Source organism: Bos taurus, chromosome 26, assembly GCF_002263795.3.
Source record: "Bos taurus isolate L1 Dominette 01449 registration number 42190680 breed Hereford chromosome 26, ARS-UCD2.0, whole genome shotgun sequence".
In the NCBI taxonomy this organism is placed as follows: Eukaryota; Metazoa; Chordata; class Mammalia; order Artiodactyla; family Bovidae; genus Bos; species Bos taurus.
In genome coordinates, this window is record NC_037353.1 from 19,713,173 (window position 1) to 19,733,465 (window position 20,293).

Here is a 20,293-nt window from a genome sequence, read left to right on the forward strand (position 1 = left end):
TTGGAAAGAATAAATTGTTAAAAATGAAAAGATGGTGATTTCTAACCAAGACTGGGTAAGTGGAAGTGGGACTGGATTCCAGCTGACTGTCCAGTGATGTGCTTTCCTCTGTCCTCCTAACTGGGAGGGTAAAGACGATTCTGAGCTGCCAAGGTTTCTTCTCAAGAGGAAACTAGCTTAGTGACGGCTACAAAGGCACCAGAGGACCAAAAGAATCAGAGAGGAAAGGAAGGGAAAGACAGAGGAAGGGAATTTGCCAGTAAGATGTGCTTTGGCATCTTCCACATAAACCTGGCAGAAAGGTTGGTTCTAGAAATGCTTAGATGGATAATTTTAGGTCCTCCTCTAAATCATAGTCCTCCTCTAAGCTCTCTTGAAATCTCAGCATCTCTTAGGATCACACCACAAATGGCTGAGATATTCCACTAAAAGCTGAAGCAAGGAGAGGCTGTGCAGAAATACCCTTCGTGTGAACTACTACTACAAACACAATGGGCTAGAAACCATTGTGTGTGGACAATGGTGTGGACATGTGTGTGGACAAAGAGCCTGTCCGACTCAGTACCAGTGACCATCATCCCTTCCTCTGCCGGCCTCCAGATCGGTAGCTCATGCAAAGCACATACCTGGGAAGGCAGCAAAGATGACAGAGTATACAAAGTAAACGGAGCTACTTACCAGTGCATTCACCGACTCTCTTGCTCTCTTTTGTTCTAAATTTTATTTTTTAATGCTTTTCATCCTATTTAAAAGTCTGCCCTTTATCTGTTTATTATAAAGGAAACAAGTGCTCATTATAGACAAAATAGGAAATGCACATAAAATTAAAATATGAAAATGAAAAATCACTGGTAAGTCCAACACCTAGAGAAACTCATTGTTAACATTTTGACTTGTACCCTTTCAGACTTTTCATCATAAATGTACATAAAATTTCCCATAATTAGTTATTTTAAAAACTGACTCCAGATCCTATTCCACTAGCATATAAACATAAAATTGTCCCAGCTGATTCTCAAGAAGCCGGTATCACAGAGATCCAAACAAATATTAGAGACTCCAGATGAAATCATCTTATTCTTGTTTCCATTCCATTCTGGCCAGATAGGATCCTCTGCCAGGAGCAGGTCTCATCTCCTTTCTTCTTTGCTTAACCCTGAGTCCCCTTCCCCCTTCTCTAGGCCCCTAGATTTAGTCTTCAGGATTGCACTCCAATTAGCCACTTATGCCCATTAGCCTCTTAAAACATTTAATGAGGAGAGCTTGTTGGCTCCAGGGGCAGCTGGTTTTGTTTACCTGGCTCTTTACTTTAAAAGGAAAAACCTTTGCCCCTTATTATCTGACCTCTTCTTTTATTTCAGGTAATTGCATTAGTGCTGGCTTTCCAAAGCTCAGGAATTTCCGGACCTATTTTGCTGCCTGCTGCTTTCAGGGAGGAGGGGCTGTCTACTCAGAGTTCTAACACCCTGCCTCCTGCCTGGGCAGGTAATGCCATAAAACTGGGGCCTTCCCCACTGGATCGGAGAGAAGTTTGGATAATCACTAGAACAACCCTATTGACCTATAAAGGCTATTCTGACACCTTGAAGTCAAACACTGGAGAGGCTGATGCTAGTCTCTCCAAAGCTTTATAAATTGTTATCTTCCCCTCCTCCAAGGGCCTCCCTCTGGGTTCCCACTGAGCACATTTTCATATTTACCTTTGGTTTGCTTTCTGAGGCTGCACTATTCTTGATCGTCTTTGCTATGGGTCAACATTATTATCTTGTGTTCAGAACTACTTTGAGAAGTAGAGCTTGGATGAAATAAATGCTGTTAGGGAAAAAAAAAGGTCCTATGAAATGTAGATGTCTTTTGGCTTTCTTCAACCAGTTCTTATATTATCTATAAAGGAGTCACCCAAATGACTGAAGGGTTGTGGTACAGGAATTTCAGAGTTTGGTAAAATGTTATCATTGAAAAATTATACAAGTAACAGTCAAGGTGGTAGGCAATCCATCAGGCACGTAATGAGTACTCAAAAGATATATTTAATGAAAGCATGGGTGTCTGTATAATCTAACCCACAATTCACCAAAAGAGTGGGCCTGAGTCTTGAGTACAGTCACAAGGGCCTAATTTTCTTGAATCTTTCTCTCTCCTAATTCCTTGCACACTTTGGGTCCTGAGCTTCGAGCCCTAATCATTCTCCCCAGTGGACACAATGCATGTGGAGAGACATTGTCTTGGCAGGGACTCAAACAGCTGGTCCTTGATCCTAGCAGTGCTAAGAAGAGCTCCAGGGGAGCAGGGAAGGAGAGGGATAGGAAAGCCATCTGCAGAAGGCTCTGAGGGGGGCAACTCTGGGAATTTTCAGAGTAGTAGCACGTGATGGCACCAAAAGTGTGAGCAGGGGTGTATCTGTGTGTTTTGAGTCTGAAATGTAAACAATTTGTGGGACCCTCTTTAAGAAAAGGAAATCAGAAGTACAAAACACAAAATTAGGTACAAAAGTAAATATTTATTTAGAATGACAAAATAAATCACAACAAACTCCCAGAAACTTCTTTCAAATCCCTCTTTTTCTGAGCGATCTTTACGCAATTTACCAGAAATGTTTACACAGCAATGCTTCCCCCTCTGGAGAAGGCAGTGGCACCCCACTCCAGTACTCTTGCCTGGAAAATCCATGGACAGAGGAGCCTGGTAGGCTGCAGTCCATGGGGTCGCTAAGAGTCGAACACGACTGAGAGACTTCACTTTCTCTTTTCACTTTCATGCACTGGAGAAGGAAATGGCAACCCACTCCAGTGTTCTTGCCTGGAGAATCCCAGGGATGGGGGAGCCTGGTGGGCTGCCGTCTATGGGGTCGCACATAGACTCGACTGATGTGACTTAGCAGCAGCAGCTTCCCCCTCACCACCTAGAACATTCTACAGTTCTGAGCAACTCCCAGCATTCCTAGGAATCAATGCAAGGGAAGGGCTTGAAGCTTAAGTCATTAGCTTCCTGGTCAGTTTAACTGTGGGGTCATCAATAATAGGATTGGCACGATCTAAGTTACTAGAATCTAACCATCTATGTGCAGTATTTATTTTCATTCAGTGTTTGTAAACTGGGAGCTTATACAGTTACCACAATCTTTCCCTGACCTCTTTTCATATAATTGCCATTGTAGCTGAATAGCACAACTAACTCGACTATAATTAGTGCATTACTAACTAGGAAAACAGAGAGAGGAGAATGAGGAAGGGAGGAGCCATATATGTATTAAATTCCCTTTTTTTTTTTTTTTTTGCTAGCTGTTTTACATATGGTGTCTCATTTAACCTTCTGAACACTTACTGTTTTGCAGATTATTACCTGTGGCTCAAAGAGATGTAGTAGGGACTTCTCTGGTGGTACAGTGGATAAGAATCTGCCCGCCAATGAAGGGGACATGAGTTTGATCACTGGTCCAGGAAGATTCCACATGCCTTGGAACAACTAATCTTGTGTGCCACAATTATTGAAGCCTTTGTGCCCCAGAGCACGTGCTCTGCAACAAGAGAAGCCACCTAAATGAGAAGCCCATGCACCACAATCAAAAGTGGCCCCCACTTGCCCATAACTAGAGAAAGCCCCAGCAGAACAATAAAGGTCCAGTGCAACAAAAAAAGACAAGAAACACGGTAACTAGGAGACCAGAGACCAAGTAGGTACTAGGCAACAGATACCAAAAACGTTCCCCTCTACTTTGCTCTGCAAGTGTGAGGGTTATGAAGACTACTGTGCTTACTTCATTTATCTGTAATCAAGTTGCTGCTTTTCAACTTCCTTTAGTCTTACCTATTTCAACTATCCTGAATACCTAAACAATACTGAGCTAAAGAAAATGAAACAATTACAACAAATAAAAGCACAAGCAAAACAATAACAAAAGCAAAAACCTGGGGAGATAAGTAAAGGAATGGAGATGGTATAACTTTACTCTTTTTCTTGCAAGTGTTTTTCAAAGTTTTTTTTTTTATCAGTAATTGTTATATGAAGAAAAGGGGCTCTATGGTCAAAAATAAGTTTAAGAAATGCTGGATTAAAACCAAGTTAAGTAGTATTTCCTGTTCCAGCCAGCATGGATTAGATTAGAATTACCCTCCAGTCACAGACAACTCAAAATTGAACACAAAATACATAACAACTCTTTGGTCAGACAGCAGCCAACTCAAGCTGTGATCCTTGAGAAAGGCATGGCACCTGAGGTGAGCCCCACATTTACCTGGGCTTGCTCCTCTGGAGAGGGTGGAGATATTTTATTGACCACCCAAATTTTGTGCTCCCCTTCCACAGTGCAGAGCTGTGTACAAGAAGCAGCAGCCTAGCCAGAACCTATTATACCTCTGCCTAGATCACAAAAGGGGTGCCCATCAGACTAACAGGTCAAAGCATTGTGAGCAGAAGTGATGTGTCACCTTAGGCTAGAGTAGCTGGAGATGTGTATCACTTCTGAGCAGAAATTAAAAAGCCATGTCCTTCCTTATATATTCTTTCCTCCATTGCCAGATGAATGGAAGAGTCTCCAAGGAGAAGTCACATGATGGACAAAATCAGGATCCTGAAAAATCACATAAAAGGCCATCCACCAGGTACCTCAGCATTGAATGTGACATTATTGAGAAACAAATGTCTAATTGTTAAGCCACTGATATTTTGGGGTTTATTTATAAGAAAACAATGTTGTTATATTTCCTAGTACATACGTATTCATTACTACGAAGCTCCATTACACCAATGTTTGATCAATAGTGTATAATAAAAAGGTTGTCCTTTGAGAGAAAATGGTCCCTGTTATGAAAATAAAAAGATTAACCCAGAGAACTCTAGTTTGAATTGTCTAGGTAACTGTCAACAATGGGCTGAATTCTAATATCATGCAAGGACAGTTGAGGAGGGGAGAGATGATTCTTATTCTTCTATATCTAGGCAAACTGAGTTCAGGGTGAAACAATGACTAAGGTGACTACTAATCACCAGAGAGGACATGGAATCTAGAATATTGGAAGGGAGGTCAGTTAATGGAAGCTACCTATCAGTGGGTGGCAGCCTTTTGACTTACATCCAGAGTCCTCCACTAGGCTGCTGGTGAAAACCTGAGTTTTCCTTTGAAGGCCAGCCATAGTTTGAGGTAGATTTATTTCAGCATCAATATTGTCAATGAAATCACACATCCTAACTTGCATGTATCACACAAGCAGGAAAAGCAGAGGTTCAGCTCTCCTCTGTATGATGATGTTGCTTATTTCTAGACACCCAGCACTCATAATTGTACATGCGTGCACACACACACACACACACACACACACACAAACTGCTGCTCTAGCTGCATTCACCAATACTCTGTATATTTTAGTTCCCTCCCTGGTGGCTCAGTGGTAAAGAATCTGCCCACCAATGCAGGAGACGTGGGCTTGATCCCTAGGTCAGGAAGACCTCCTGAAGAAGGAAATGGCAACCCTCCACAGTATTCTTGCCGGTTGGACTACAATCCATGAGGTCGCAAAAGAGTCGGACATCACTTGCTGCTGCTGCTAAGTCGCTTCAGTCGTGTCCGACTCTGTGCGACCCCAAAGACGGCAGCCCACAAGGCTCCCCCGTCCCTGGGATTCTCCAGGCAAGAACACTGGAGTGGGTTGCCATTTCTTTCTCCAATGCATGAAAGTGAAAAGTGAAAGTGAAGTCTCTCTGTCGTGCCCAACTCTTAGCAACCCCATGGACTGCAGCCTTCCAGGCTCCTCCATCCATGGGATTTTCCAGGCAAGAGTACTGGAGTGGGGTGCCATTGCCTTCTCCGGGATATCACTTAGCAACTAGAAAACAACATTTAACATTTATTCCCAGCAAACTCAATGTCATAGAGCTACACCTTGAAGTATAGACACTGTGTAGAATATTGCACCTAGAGAAAAACCTTACACCAGTATAATTCTTTTCACAACAATAGCCATGTCTTCATTTTAAAAGAAAGGCTGGCTCTCCCCATGTAAGGCCTTGAAAGAAACTATTTATGATGAACACGATAACATTTATCATGAACAAACACGCATGTGTGTGTATATGTGTTTATTTGTGTTAAGAGGGACAGACTGAGGGGGAGAGAGGTATCCATCTATTAATTAGACTTCAAGATTTGGATAAATATAAAGTTGGTTTTTGTGCTGTATGGAATGTGAATTGAGCCCCCAAAGAAACTATTTTAAATTTCAGTATTTGCATTTTTGTATAATTAAATTTGAGTATCATTAATATTTTGTAATTTTCCTTTAAATTATTTTTATTCTTTTGATTCATGATTTTTAAATATAATAAAAATAATTCTGTTAAAAAATACACACATTTTAAAACTTAAACATGACAACGAAAAGTATAAACAATTTGGTGATTAAACCAAATCTCAGTGCACCAACTTTATCAACATTCAGCGAAAATCATGCCAGTCAGTTCTGTATGTCTGTATACATGCACCTGTATATACATACAAATACATGTATAAATACATGTAGGAATAATAAAAATACTAATATCAATAATTTTAGAGTGACATTATATATTATGTTATATATCAGACACTAGTTCCTTAAAATGTTTTTTATAAATTTTTTAAATGGATTCATGCTTTTGCTTTTACTATGTCCAACTTTTTTAGATAGTATATATCAACTGCCTCTGTGGAAGGTAAGGGCATTATTCCTATATTTTTACAACACTGACAATCACAATAGACTGTTGTTTTTGTCTCAACCATCAAACATAGTTTAGAAAACTCAAGAGGAGAAAGAAAATCTATTGCATTTATTCACTCTTTGCCTTTTTAGTTTTCTTCCTACTTGATGCTCCAAGTTTCCGTCTTTTATCATTCCTTTCTTTTAAAGAAAACTTACCTTAACCATTCTTTTAGGTAGGTCTTTGTCAATACACTCTTAGACTCCCATCATTTGAAAAAGTCTTGATTCCCCTTTCATTCTCCAAAGGTATTTTTGCTGGATACAGACTAGGTAGACAATTCTTTCCTTCAGCCCTTAAAAACTGCCACTTTCTTCTGACCTCATTATTTCTGATTAAAAAAAATCTGCCGCCATTAAATTTTTTTTTTCTTTCTTTCTTTTTTTTACCTATAAGTAAAGTGCAGGCTTCCCAGGTGATGCTAGTGGTAAACCACCCACCTGCCAGTGCAGGAGACACAGAGACACAGGTTTGCTCCCTGGGTTGGGAAGCTCCCCTGGAGGAGGGCATGGCAGCTCATTTCAGTACTACCTGGAGAATCCCTGAGACAGATGAGCCTGGGGGCTACAGTCCATAGGGTCACAAAGAGTTGGACATGACTGAAGTAACTGAGTAGCCCATGCAAGGTGCCACTTTTCTCACTGGCTTCAAGATTTTTCAGTCTTTAGCTTTCAGCAGTTTGAGTGTGGTGTATCTTGGTATGGATTTCTTTGACTGTATCTGGGGTTTACACAGCTTGTTAAATTTAAAGGTTTACATCTTTTGCCCAGTTATAGCAAGTTTTAGCTGTTATTTCTTTAGGTATTTTTTTAGTCTCACCAGCTTTCATTCTGGGGCTTCAACAACATAAATGTTAAATCTTTTGGTCCGACAGATCTCTGAGACTCTTGTTCATTTTTATTTTTTAACCCAGTCTGTGTTTTTTTTTCTGTTGTTAAGATTGGGGAATTTCTGTTATTGTATCTTCAAATTCACTGATTGTTTTTCATCTTTTCCCTTCATTCTGTTGAGCCTATCCACTGAGTTTTTTATTTCATTTTTTGTACTTTCAATTCTAAAATTTCAATTTGGTTCTTCTTCATTTATTTGTTGAGACTTCCTACTTATTTTCTATCTTTCTATTTTTTTATATTTGTTTCAAGAATACTTGTAATTATTTATTGAAATATTTTTATGACAGCTGCTTTAACAGCCTTGTATTTTGAACATCTCTTGTTATCTCGATGTTGGCATCTATTGATTGCTTTTTCTCATTCAAGTTGATATTCCTCTGGTTCTTGGTATAACAAGTGATTTGCACATGATATCTAGTCATTTTGGGTATTGCATCATAGGACTCTGGGTCTTAAATCTTTTATTTTGGTTGGCCTCCTAGGACACCACTCAGAAAGGATAAGGAAGGAATACTGCCTTGTTACTGCCTGGTATGGGTAGAAGTCTAGGCTCCCCACTTGTCCTCCATTAACACTCAGGGATTAGGGAACTTCCTTACTGGAGTGTGGGTGTAAGAGTTCCAGCTCCCCATTAGGCTTCCATTGATATACTAGCCTGACTTCAAGGGTAGGAGGGCCTTGTTACTTCTTCCCACATGGCACCCACTCACAAGAGTGGGGAGTAGTCACATTACTGCTGTGTGGCGGTGAAAGTCCTAACTCTCTACTAGGCATCCTCTGATTGCACCCCAGGGAGGGGGAAAAGGCACCTCATTTCTAACAGCCGAGTATGGGAATCCCAGCTCTCCATTTGGTCTCCAGTAACGATGAGTGGGGATGGTGAGGAGGATCTTTATTACAACCTAGCAGTAATGAAAAGCCCTGGCATTCTTCACTAGGTGTTCACTGATGGAGGCACAGAGATACTGTATTACAGCCCCTCCGGGGTAAGAGTCCTGGCTTCCTGCTTGGCTTTTGCAGGCAGGAGTAGGGGTGGGGATGGTACTGCACTTTTCTCCCGCTATGGTTGTGTGACTAGAGTAGAGTGGTTACTGTCTAAAAGTTTTCTGTTTTGCTAGCTTGTTCCTTTCTTGGTCCTTTGGCTAGAGAGAGCAGGCTTTTGTTGGCACATTTTTTGTTTGATCTGTAGGTGCTTCTGGGTTGCCAGCTTTTCTAGAACCAAGTCTGGGCTATAAGAGGGAAAAAAACCCCAAAAAACCCTAAACCAATAAACTCACCACTATACTGTTCCCTGGTTCCCAGCCTATTTTACTCTCTTCACTTTTCAGAATTTTTTCATGTTTGTTTTATAAATAATACCTAAGTTTTTTCCCTCTGTACTTAATCAGAGGAATAAGGAAAAGTGTGTATACTCCATCATTCTTCTTTTTTTTTTATTGAAGGATAATTGCTTTACAGAATTTTGTTGTTTTCTGTCAAACCTCAACATGAATCAGCCATAAGTATACATATATCCCCTCCCTTTTGAACCTCCTTCCTGTCTTCCTCCTGACCCCACCCCTCTAGGTTGATACAGAGCCCCTGAATTAGCCATACAGCAAATTCCTGTTGGTTATCTATTTTACATATGGTAATGTAAGTTTCAATGTTACTATTTCCATACATCTCATCCTCCCTTCCCCTCTTCCCATGTCCATAAGTCTATTCTCCATGTCTATTTCTCCATTGCTGCCCTGTAAATAAATTCTTCAGTATCATTTTTCCAGATTCCATATATATGCATTACAATATGATATTTATCCTTCTCTTTCTGACTTACTTCACTCGGTATGATAGGTTCTAGGTTCATCCACCTCATTAGAATTGACTCAGAGGCATTCCTTTTTATGGCTGAGTAATATGTCATTGTGTATATGTACCACCACTTCCTTAACCATTCATCTGTTGATGGACATCTCGGCTGCTTCCATGTTCTAGCTATTGTAAATAGTGCTGCAATGAACAATGGGATACATGTGTATTTTTCAATTTTGGTTTCCTCAGGGTATATGTCTAGGAGTAGGATTGCTGGGTCATATGCTAGTTTTATTTCTGTTCTTTTAGGGAATCTCTGTACCGTCTTCCATAGCGGCTGTATCAATTTACATTCCCACCAACAGTGCAAGAGCATTCCCTTTTCTTCACACCTTCTCCAGCATTTATTGTTTGTAGACCTTTTGATGACAGCCATTATAACTGGTGTGAGGCGATATTTCATTGTAGTTTTGATTTGCGTTTCTCTAATAATGAGTGATGTTGAGCATCTTTTCATGTGTTTGTTAGCCATGTGTATTTCTTCTTTGGAGAAATGTCTGTTTAGGTATTTTCCCCACTTTTTGATTGGGTTGTTTGTTTTTCTGGCATCGAGTTGTATGAGCTGCTTATATACTTTGGAAATGAATCGAAACGAATCCTTTGTCAGTTGTTTCATTTGCTATGGTTTTCTCCCATTCTGAGGGCTGTCTCTTCACCTTGCTTATAGTTTCCTTTGCTGTGCAAAAGCTTTTAAGTTTAATCAGGTCCCACTTGTTTACTTTTGTTTTTAATTCTGTTACTCTGGGTGGTGGGTCATAGATGATCTTGCTTTGATTTATGTCATCAAGCATTCTGCCTAAGTTTTCCTCTAAAAGTTTTACAATTTCTGGTCTTATATTTAGGTCTTTAATCCATTTTGAGTTTATCTTTGTGTATGGTGTTAGGAGGTGTTCTAATTTTATTCTTTTATATGTAGCTGTCCAGTTTTCCCAGCACCATTTATTGAAGAGGCTGTCTTTGCCCCATTGTATATTTTTTGCATCCTTTGTCAAAAATAAGGTACCCATAGGTGCATGGGTTTATCTCTGGGCTTTCTATCTTGTTCCATTGGTCTATATTTCTGGTTTTGTGCCAGTACCATACAGTCCTGATGACTGTGGCTTTGTAGTATTATCTGAAGTCAGGAAGGTTGATTCTTCCAGCTCCATTCTTCTCTTCAAGACTTTGGCTATTCAGGGTTTTTTGTGTTTCCATATGAATTGTGAAACTTTTTGTTCTAGTTCTGTGAAAAATGTCATTGGTAATTTGATAGGGATTGTATTGAATCTGTAGGTTGCATTTAGTAGTAGAGTAATTTTCAAAATATTGATTCTTCCTACCCAGGAACATGGAATATCTCCCCATCTGTTTATGTCATCTTTGATTTCTTTGCCGAAGAATTGATGCTTTTGAACTGTGGTATTGGATAAGACTCTTGAGAGTCCCTTGGACTGCAAGGAGATCCAACCAGTCCATTCTGAAGGAGATCAGCCCTGGGATTTCTTTGGAAGGAATGATGCTAAAGCTGAAACTCCAGTACTTTGGCCACCTCATGCGAAGAGTTGACTCATTAGAAAAGACTCTGATGCTGGGAGGGATTGGGGGCAGGAGGAGAAGGGGACGACAGAGGATGAGATGGCTGGATGGCATCACTGACTTGATGGACGTGAGTCTGAGTGAACTCCGGGAGTTGGTGATGGACAGGGAGGCCTGGCGTGCTGCGATTCATGGGGTCACAAAGAGTCGGACACAACTGAGTGATCTGATCTGATCTCTTTTTCTGTGTACAGTTCTTTTGTCTCCTTATGTAAGTTTATTCCTAGATTTTTAATTCCTTTTGTTGCAATGGTGAATGGGATTGATTTCTTAATTTCTCTTCCTGATTTTTCATTGTTAGTATATAGAAATGCAAGTGATTTGTACCCTGCAACTTTGCTAAATTCACTGATTAGCTCTACTAATTTTCTGGTACTATCTTTAGGGTTTTCTATGTACAGTATCTGGAAAAGGCAATGACACCCCACTCCAGTACTCTTGCCTGGAAAATCCCATGGATGGAGGAACCTGGTGGGCTGCAGTCCATGGGGTCGCTAAGAGTTGGACATGACTGAGTGACTTTACTTTCACTTTTCACTTTCATGCATTGGAGAAAGAAATGGCAACCCACTCCAGTGTTCTTGACTAGAGAATCCCAGGGACGAGGGAGCCTGGTGGGCTGCTGTCTATGGGGTCACACAGAGTGGTACACGACTGAAGTGACTTAGCAGCAGCAGCAGCATGTATGGTATCATGTCATCTGCTAACAGTGAGAGCTTTACTTCTTTTCTGATCTGGATTCCTTTTATTTCTTTTTCTTCTCTGCTGTAGCTAGGACTTCCAGAACTATGTTGAATACTAGTGGTGAAAGCAGACACCCTTGTCTTGTGTCTGATCTTAGGGGTAATGCTTTCAGTTTTTCACCCTTGAGAATAATGTTTGCTGTGGGCTTATCATATGTGGCCTTTACTATGTCAAGGTAGGTTCCTTCTATGCCCATTTTTTGAAGCATTTTAATCATAAGTGGGTGCTATATTTTGTCAAAGGCTTTTTCTGCATCTATTGAGATTATCATATGGTTTTTATCTTTCAATTTGTTAATATGGTGTATCCCATTGATTTATTTGCATATATTGAAGAATTCTTGTTAATATGGTGTATCACATTGATTTGCGTATACTGAAGAATCCTTGCATCTCTGGAATAAGCCCAACTTGATCATGGTGTATGAGATTTTTGATGTGTTGCTGAATTCTGTTTGCTAAAATTTTGTTGAGGAATTTTGCATCTATGTTCATCAGTTATATTGGCCTGTAGTTTTCTTTTTTGTGTTTTCTTTGTCTGGTTTGGTATCAAGGTGATGGTGGTTTCATAGAATGAGTTTGGAAATATTTTCCTTCCTTTGCAATTTCTTTAAAGAGTTTTAGAAGGATAGGCATTAGCTTTTCTCTAAATGTTTGACAGAATTCTCCTGTGAAGTGATCTGGTCCTGGGCTTTTGTTTTTTTGGAAGTTTTTGATCACAGCTTCAATTTCAGTGCTTGTAATTGGGTTGTTCATAATTTCTACTTCTTCCTGGTTCAGTTTTAGAAGATTGAACTTTTCTAATAATCTGTCCATTTCTTCTGCTGCTGCTGCTGCTAAGTCGCTTCAGTCGTGTCTGACTCTGTGCGACCCCATAGACAGCAGCCCAACAGGCTACCCTGTCCCTGGGGTTCTCAAGGCAAGAACACTGGAGTGGGTTGCCATTTCCTTCTCCAATGCATGAAAGTGAAAGTGAAGTCACTCAGTCATGTCGGACTCTTAGCGACCCCATGGACTGCAGCCTACCAGGCTCCTCCGTCCATTGTTGTTCATAATAGTCTCTTAAAATCCTTGGTATTTCTGCATTCTGTTGTAACCTCTCCTTTTTCATTTCTAATTTTGTTGATTTGATTCTTCTCTCTTTTTTTCTTGATGAGTCTGGCTAAAATTTGTCAGTTTTGTTTATCTTCTCAAAGAACCAGCTTTTAGTTTTATTAATCTTTACTATTGCTTCTTTCATTTCTTTTTCATTTACTTGTGCTCAGATCTTTATGATTTCTTTCCTTCTACTAATTTTGGATTTTCTTTGTTCTTCTTTTTCCAGCTGTTTTAGGTGTAAAGTTAGGCTGTCTATTTGAGGTTTTTCTTGTTTCTTGAGGTAGTATTTTATTGCTATATACTTACTTCCCTCTTAGAACTGCTTTTGCTACATCCCATAAGTTTTAAGTTGTTGTGTTTTCTTTATCATTAGTTTCTAGATTTTTTTTTGATTTCCCTTTTGATTTCTTCAGTAATCTGTTGGTTATTTAATCTCTATGTGTTTATGTTTCTTACAGTTTTTTTTTCTTGTAATTGATATCTAGTCTCATAGCATTGTGGTTGGAGAAGATGCTTGTTATGAGTTCAGTTTTCTTAAATTTATTGAAGATTGATTTGTGACCCAAGATGTGGTCTATCCTGGAGAATGTTCCATATACACTTGAGAAGAAGGTGTATCCTTCTGCATTTGGGTGGAATGTCCTGAAGATATCAATGAGATCCATCTCATCTAATGTATCATTTAAGACTTGTGATTCCTTGACTGCAGCCATTAAATTAAAAGATGCTTACTCCTTGGAAGGAAAGTTATGACCAACCTAGATAGCATATTCAAAAGCAGAGACATTACTTTGCCAACAAAGGTTCGTCTAGTCAAGGCTATGGTTTTTCCAGTAGTCATGTATGGATGTGAGAGTTGGACTGTGAAGAAGGCTGAGAGCCAAAGAATTGATGCCTTTGAACTGTGGTGTTGGAGAAGACTCTTGAGAGTCCCTTGGATTGCAAGGAGATCCAACCAGTCCATTCTGAAGGAGATCAGCCCTGGGATTTCTTTGGAAGGAATGATGCTTAAGCTGAAACTCCAGTACTTTGGCCACCTCATGCGAAGAGTTGACTCATTAGAAAAGACTCTGATGCTGGGAGGGATTGGGGGCAGGAGGAGAAGAGGACGGCAGAGGATGAGATGGCTGGATGGCATCACTGACTCGATGGACGTGAGTCTGAGTGAACTCCGGGAGTTGGTGATGGACAGGGAGGCCTGGCGTGCTGTGATTCATGGGGTCGCAGAGAGTCAGACACGACTGAGCAACTGAACTTAACTGAACTGATTCCTTATAATTTTCTGTTTTGATGATCTGCCTATTGGTGTGAGTGGGGTGTTAAAGTCTATTACTGTTACTGTGTTACTGTCAGTTTCTCCATTTGTGTCTATTAGTGCTTGTCTTATGTATTGAGGTGCTCTTATGTTGGGTGCATAGATATTTATAATTGCTATGTCTTCCTCTTGGATTGACCCCTTGATCATTATGTAGTGTCCTTCCTTATCTCTTGTAATCTTCTTTATTTTAGGGTTTATTTTGCCTGATATGAGGATTGCTACTCCAGCTTTCTTTTGCTTCACATTTGCATGGAATATATTTTTCCATCCTCTCACTTTTAGTCTATATGTGTCTTTAGGTCTGAAGTGGGTTTCTTGTAGACAGATATATACGGGTCTTGATTCTATATCCATTCAGCTATATGTGTCTTTTGGTTGGAGCATTTGATCCATTTACATTTAAAGTTAATTATTGATATATATGTTCCTATTGCCATTTTCTTAATTGTTTGAGGTTGATTTTATAGATCTTTTATCTTCTCTTTCATATCTTGACTATATAAGTCCCTTTACCATTTGTTGTAAAGCTGGTTTGGTGGTACTGAATTCTCTTAACTTTTGCTTGTCTGAAAAGCTGTTTATTTCTCCATCAATTTTGAATGAGATCCTCGCCGGGTACAGTAATCATGACTGCATATTTTTCCCTTTCAGTACTTAAACACATCCTGCCATTCCCTTCTGGCCTGCAGAGTTGCTGCTGAAAGATCAGCTGTTAAGCATATGGGGCTTCCCTTGTATGTTACTTGTTGCTTCTCCCTTGCTGCTTTTAATATTCTTTCTTTGTTTTTAGTCTTTGTGAGTTTGATTAGTATGTGTCTTGGTGTGTTTCTCCTTGGGTTTATCCTGTATGGGACTCTTTGTGCCTTATGGACTTGATTGGCTATTTTCTTTTCCATGTTGAGGAAATTTTCAACTATAATCTCTTAAAAAATTTTCTCATACCCTTTCTTTTTCTCTTCTTCTTCTGGGATCCCTATATTTCAAATGTTAGTGCATTTGATATTGTACCAGAGGTCTCTGAGACTATCCTCAGTTCTTTTCATTCTTTTTACTTTATTCTGCTCTTCAGAAGTTATTTCCACCATTTCATCTTCCAGCTCACTGATTTGTTCTTCTGCTTCAGATATTCTACTATTGATTCCATTTAGACTATTTTTAATTTCACTAATTGTGTTGTTTGTCTCTGTATGTTTATTCTTTAATTCTTCTAGGCCTTTGTTAATTGATTCTTGCATTTTCTTCATTTTGTCTTCAAGGTTTTGATCATCTTTACTATCATTATTCTGAATTCTTTTTCAGGTAGTTTGTCTATTTCCTCTTCATCTATTGGACTTCTGTGTTTCTAGTTTGTTCCTTCATTTGTGTATTTCTCTGCCTTTTCATTATTATTATTTTTTTTAACCTACTGTGTTTGAGGTATCCTTTCCCCAGGCTTCAAGGTTGAATTCTTTCTTCCTTTTGGTTTCTGCCTGCCTAAGGTTGGTCCAGTGGTTTGTGAAAGCTTCATATAGGGTGAAATTTGTACTGAGGTTTTTGTTGTTGTTGTCTAGTTATTTGTTTTTCCTCTGATGGGCAAGGCTGAGTGAGGTGGTAATCCTGTCTGCTGATGATTGGGTTTGTATTTTTGTTTTGTTTGTTGTTTAAATGAGGCGTCCTGCACAGGGTACTCCTAGTGGTTGGGTGATGCCAGGTCTTGTATTCAAGTGGTTTCTGTTGTGTGAGTTCTATTTAATACTCCCTAGAGTTAATTCTCTGATAGTCTAGGGTCTTGGAGTCAGTACTCCCACTCCAAAGGCTCAGGGCTCGATTTCTCCCTGTGAGATTTTGATAGTGCTGTCAGTGGCAATTTAGAATCATTTATAGTGACGTACCATCAGCAAAATTTGTTGTATCATTCAAGCACATCTATTAGAAATGGCTAATATCTTGAAACACTGACAACATCAAATGCTGGCTTGGATGTGGAGCAACAGGAACTCTCATACGCTCCTTTTTTTCCCCCGCTTTGTGCTTCCTGTAGTTTCACTTGCCCACAGGATACTGCATGAAGAGGCCTCGCTCCAGGTACTTCAGACCAGAGTTCCCAAGGCCAAAGGGCTGTGCCTGCTTCTTAGCTTGGGGCTGTGTCCATCATTCTTAAAGTGAAAGTTTTTATATTTGTCTTTAACTATAATTCCAACAATTTGAATTGTAATTTTAATCTGAATGTTTAAATACATAAAATTCATTTGATATTTACAATCAATTTTTTTTTACCATAATTTCTCCATCATGATTCCTTTTGTTTGGCTGCTTCATCTTCAAGTAGACTTTTCTTCAAAGCCTTGTGCATAGCTAAATTTTCCCTAAATTCCTGTATGCTTAAAAACTGCTTTCTGCTCCCTCTATTTTTGAAAGACAAATCAGGCACATATAACCAGATGATATAAGAGTCCTCCATAAAAATGAGGGAGCTTAAATATTAGATTTTTGATTTTAAGTATCTTTGACTACATTAAAGCTTATTACCAGAAGATAGCTAGATAGACCACTTTAGGAGAAATGCTAGGCATCACTCTCTTAGAAACAATAAAATTCCCTCCACCATTTTAGCAGAACATCCCCTTTCAAATAGAGAAACTAATGTACAGTAGCAGTTCAACAGCTGGCATATAGGGGCTGGTATCATTGAATGAACAGGCAAGAAGGGTTATTGACTGGAGGAGGAGAAGAGGTGGGAGATGATAGAGCTAAAGGATCATCAGCAATATGAGATGGAGGACAAGCTACAGTTTCAATGCCTTATGTTGATGGCACAAGTTTTGGTTCTTTGTTGGATTCAGCTCTATCCACCCCCTCTTAAATAAAAGATCCAGTGATGTCCGGGTAGCATCCTATGGGTGTCCCTCTTGGCTCAGTAGTAAAGAACCCACTTGCAAAGCAGGAGACACAGGAGACTCAAGTTTGATCCCTGTGTTGGGAAAATCCTCTGGAGAAGGAAATGCCAACCCATTCCAATATTCTTGCCTGGGAAATCCCATGGAAGAGGAGCCTGGTTGGCTACAGTCCATGGGGTCGCAAAAGAGTCAGACATGACTTAGTGACTAAACAACAACAATAGCAATTTTCTGTTCTAGGTAAGCAAATTTTGGTGATGATTCTCTGGATTCACATCTATATCCAGATTTCTTGGTGGTGGTTTGCCCTGCAATCTTAATTCTCTGATGGATCTAAGAAAATTCATTCATTATCAAATTGTTAAGTTTCTTTTAGTTCAGTGAGTGAGAGTAACAACTTCCAACCTCTTTACATGTTGGGACTAAAACCAGAAATCCATTAAAAGCCTCTTATAAGGCATGCCAGCACTGATTTTTTTAAATTTATTTTTCACTGTGTTGGGTCTTGGTTGCTGCATACAGGCTTTCTGTAGTTGCAGCAAGTGGGGCTACTTTCCAGTTGTGGTGCATGGTCTTCTCATTGTGGTGCCTTCTCTTATTGAAGAACACAGGCTCTAGAACATGGGTTCAGTAATTGTGGTGGACAGGCTTAGTTGCTTGAGGAATCTTCCTAGACGACAGATTGAACCCATGTCTTCTGCACTGGCAGTCTGATTCTTAACCACTTGACCACCATGGAAGTCCAACCAGCATTGATCTTTTGATACAGTACTTGTATTAAGGGTTTTGTTGAGAAATAGCCTTATTGCCACTTTATATTATCCACCTGTGTATTAATGTGATCAATTAGTAATGTCTGCCATGGTACTGGCAATGGCACCCCACTCCAGTACTCTTGCCTGGAAAATCCCATGGATGGAGGAGCCTGGTAGGCTGCAGTCCATGGGGTTGCTAAGAGTCGGACACGACCGAGAGACTTCACTTTCACTTTTCACTTTCATGCATTGGAGAAGGAAATGGCAACCCACTCCAGTATTCTTGCCTAGAGAATCCCAGGGACGGGGAAGCCTAGTGGGCTGCCGTCTATGGGGTTGCACAGAGTCGGACATGACTGAAGTGACTTAGCAGCAGCAGCAGCAGCCATGGTACTGAGAATAAAGAACATAGGCACATATGTCACACATTTGCCATTTTTGACTAAGATGATTTCTAAGGCCTTTTCAATATCCAAAGCTCAAGGTCTCCTCATTGACACAGAGTGAAATTATACCATGTGCTATCCCCTCAATATCTGTGAGACTACTACATTTCAATTGGTATTAATGAAGTTGTGTTTGCGTATGGCTTCCCTGGTGGCTCAGACAGTAAAGCATCTGCCTGCAATGCAAGAGACCTGGGTTCAATCCCTGAGTTGGGAAGATCCCCTGGAGAATAAAATGGCAACCCACTCCAGTATTCTTGCTTGGCAAATTCTGTGGACAGAGGTGGAGTATAGTTTGCGGGGTTGCAAAGAGTCAGACACAACTGAGAAAATAACACTTTCACATGGTGTTGTCCAACAGATGCACACAGGAATATATTCAACACATGAAGAAAGCAAAACAAAATAACTTGCCCAAACATCTCATGTAAGTTTCCTACTTGAGTTTGATCTTCCACACCTTCATTTATTTATGAGATCAAGAAATTACTATTTTGTACTGCCTCAGACCCTATACCATGCCTTTACCTTAATGTAGGTTTTGTATTCATGTTTTTGAAAGAATAGGATAGACAAAAAGTATCTATATTATATATGTATGTGTATGTGTGTGTGCATGCATAAAAGAGCATCCATGTCATCACACAGTAAGAGTTTTTATGAGGACCTACCAGGAACATTTATCTCAAGGTTTAGTATCAGGAAAACGATATTTTTTTTAAGAAAAATTAGCTTAGGTTTTGACTCATGGACACTAAATTATAGTTTCTGCTTTTTTTTGGCTATTTGAAAGCAGAAAATCAAATCTGTGGCATATATCTAACAAGAAAATAAAGCCATTGAAATACATTAGAGTGTTAATCTTTTCCATTGCTTTATTATTCTTCTAACTCTGTTTTCTGTTTACTCTTACTTTCTCATTTATTTATTTGTATCATTTTGCTATTGGACAGAAAAGTGACCAGAAAGAAGGTTGAGAGAAGCTGTGAAAAAAAGCACTCAATAATTCATAATTATCTGGCCCTCTATACACATAAAACAAAGCAAAGCCCCTTAGTTTTCTTTTCTGTTTTATTTTCTTTTCTCCAAAATCTATCTTTAATCTTATTAAATATTTGGGAAAGCTTCAGGAAGCCCTATTCTCTTATCAAGTTTAAAAACACTCTTTTCTTTGTTGTATCAGATGATTTATTTGATACAATACAATTTGAGGTTGAATAATGAATCCATTAACCTTTAGCTTGTCGTAAATGGATTTCCCCTTTTAAGACTTTTTAGACATTTTTATGTTTTCCTGGGGCTAAAATCAGTTCTTCTAAGTGGCACCAAGTGTTGGTAAGGGTTGAATTAATATAATGAGAGTTACTGATATTTCCAGAACAGATTTCCCAAAGATCACAGAATACTTCACAGGTAAACTTACAGAATCTTTCTGAGTGAGAACAGCACAGTTTTGCTTTCTTCTTTCACAATGAACAAGACAGTCCAGGGCTTTTCTGATGGACATTCAGTCAGGGTGTACGTGTGTGTGAGTGAGAGAGAGAGAATGTATGTGTGTGTGTCTCTCTCTGTGTAGGGGGGTTGCTGGGGGAGGTAGAGAAGTGGAAACAGCCTTGGGGTTATCAGATTGATTGGCCTGCACAGTATGGTGAAAGCCTATAGCCTTGCCCAAGCGTCTACAGACTTTTTCTTGAAAGACACAGATCAGTAATTTAGTAATCAGTAATTTAGGCCTTGGGGGCTATGTGGTCTCTGCTGTAACACTGTAACTCTGCTATCATAATGCAGAAGCAGCCATAGATAATTCATAAATTGATAAGCATAGCTGTATTCCAATAAAACTATTTATGGACACTAAAATTTAAATTTCATAGAATTTTCACATGTGACAAGTATTTTTCTTCTTTGATTTTTTCCAGCCATTTACATATACAAATAACATTTCGTAAAACCGGGTGGCCAAACAAAAAACCATGATGGGCTGGATTTGGCCTATAGTC

The 20,293-nt window shown here is 39.4% G+C and overlaps 1 protein-coding gene and 1 long non-coding RNA gene across 10 annotated transcripts in view; one reads left to right on the top strand and one right to left on the bottom strand.

The window, feature by feature from the left end:
• HPSE2 (heparanase 2 (inactive)) overlaps positions 1-20,293 on the bottom strand; it is a 720,379-nt gene that overhangs the window by 175,468 nt on the left and 524,618 nt on the right. The gene's annotated exons all lie outside the window — the stretch shown is intronic.
• Positions 4,425-20,293, top strand: part of LOC132343945 (uncharacterized) — a 30,960-nt gene continuing 15,091 nt past the window's right edge. The window contains exon 1 of the long non-coding RNA XR_009492974.1: positions 4,425-4,601. This is a non-coding gene — a long non-coding RNA (uncharacterized lncRNA). The remainder of the gene's footprint in view (positions 4,602-20,293) is intronic.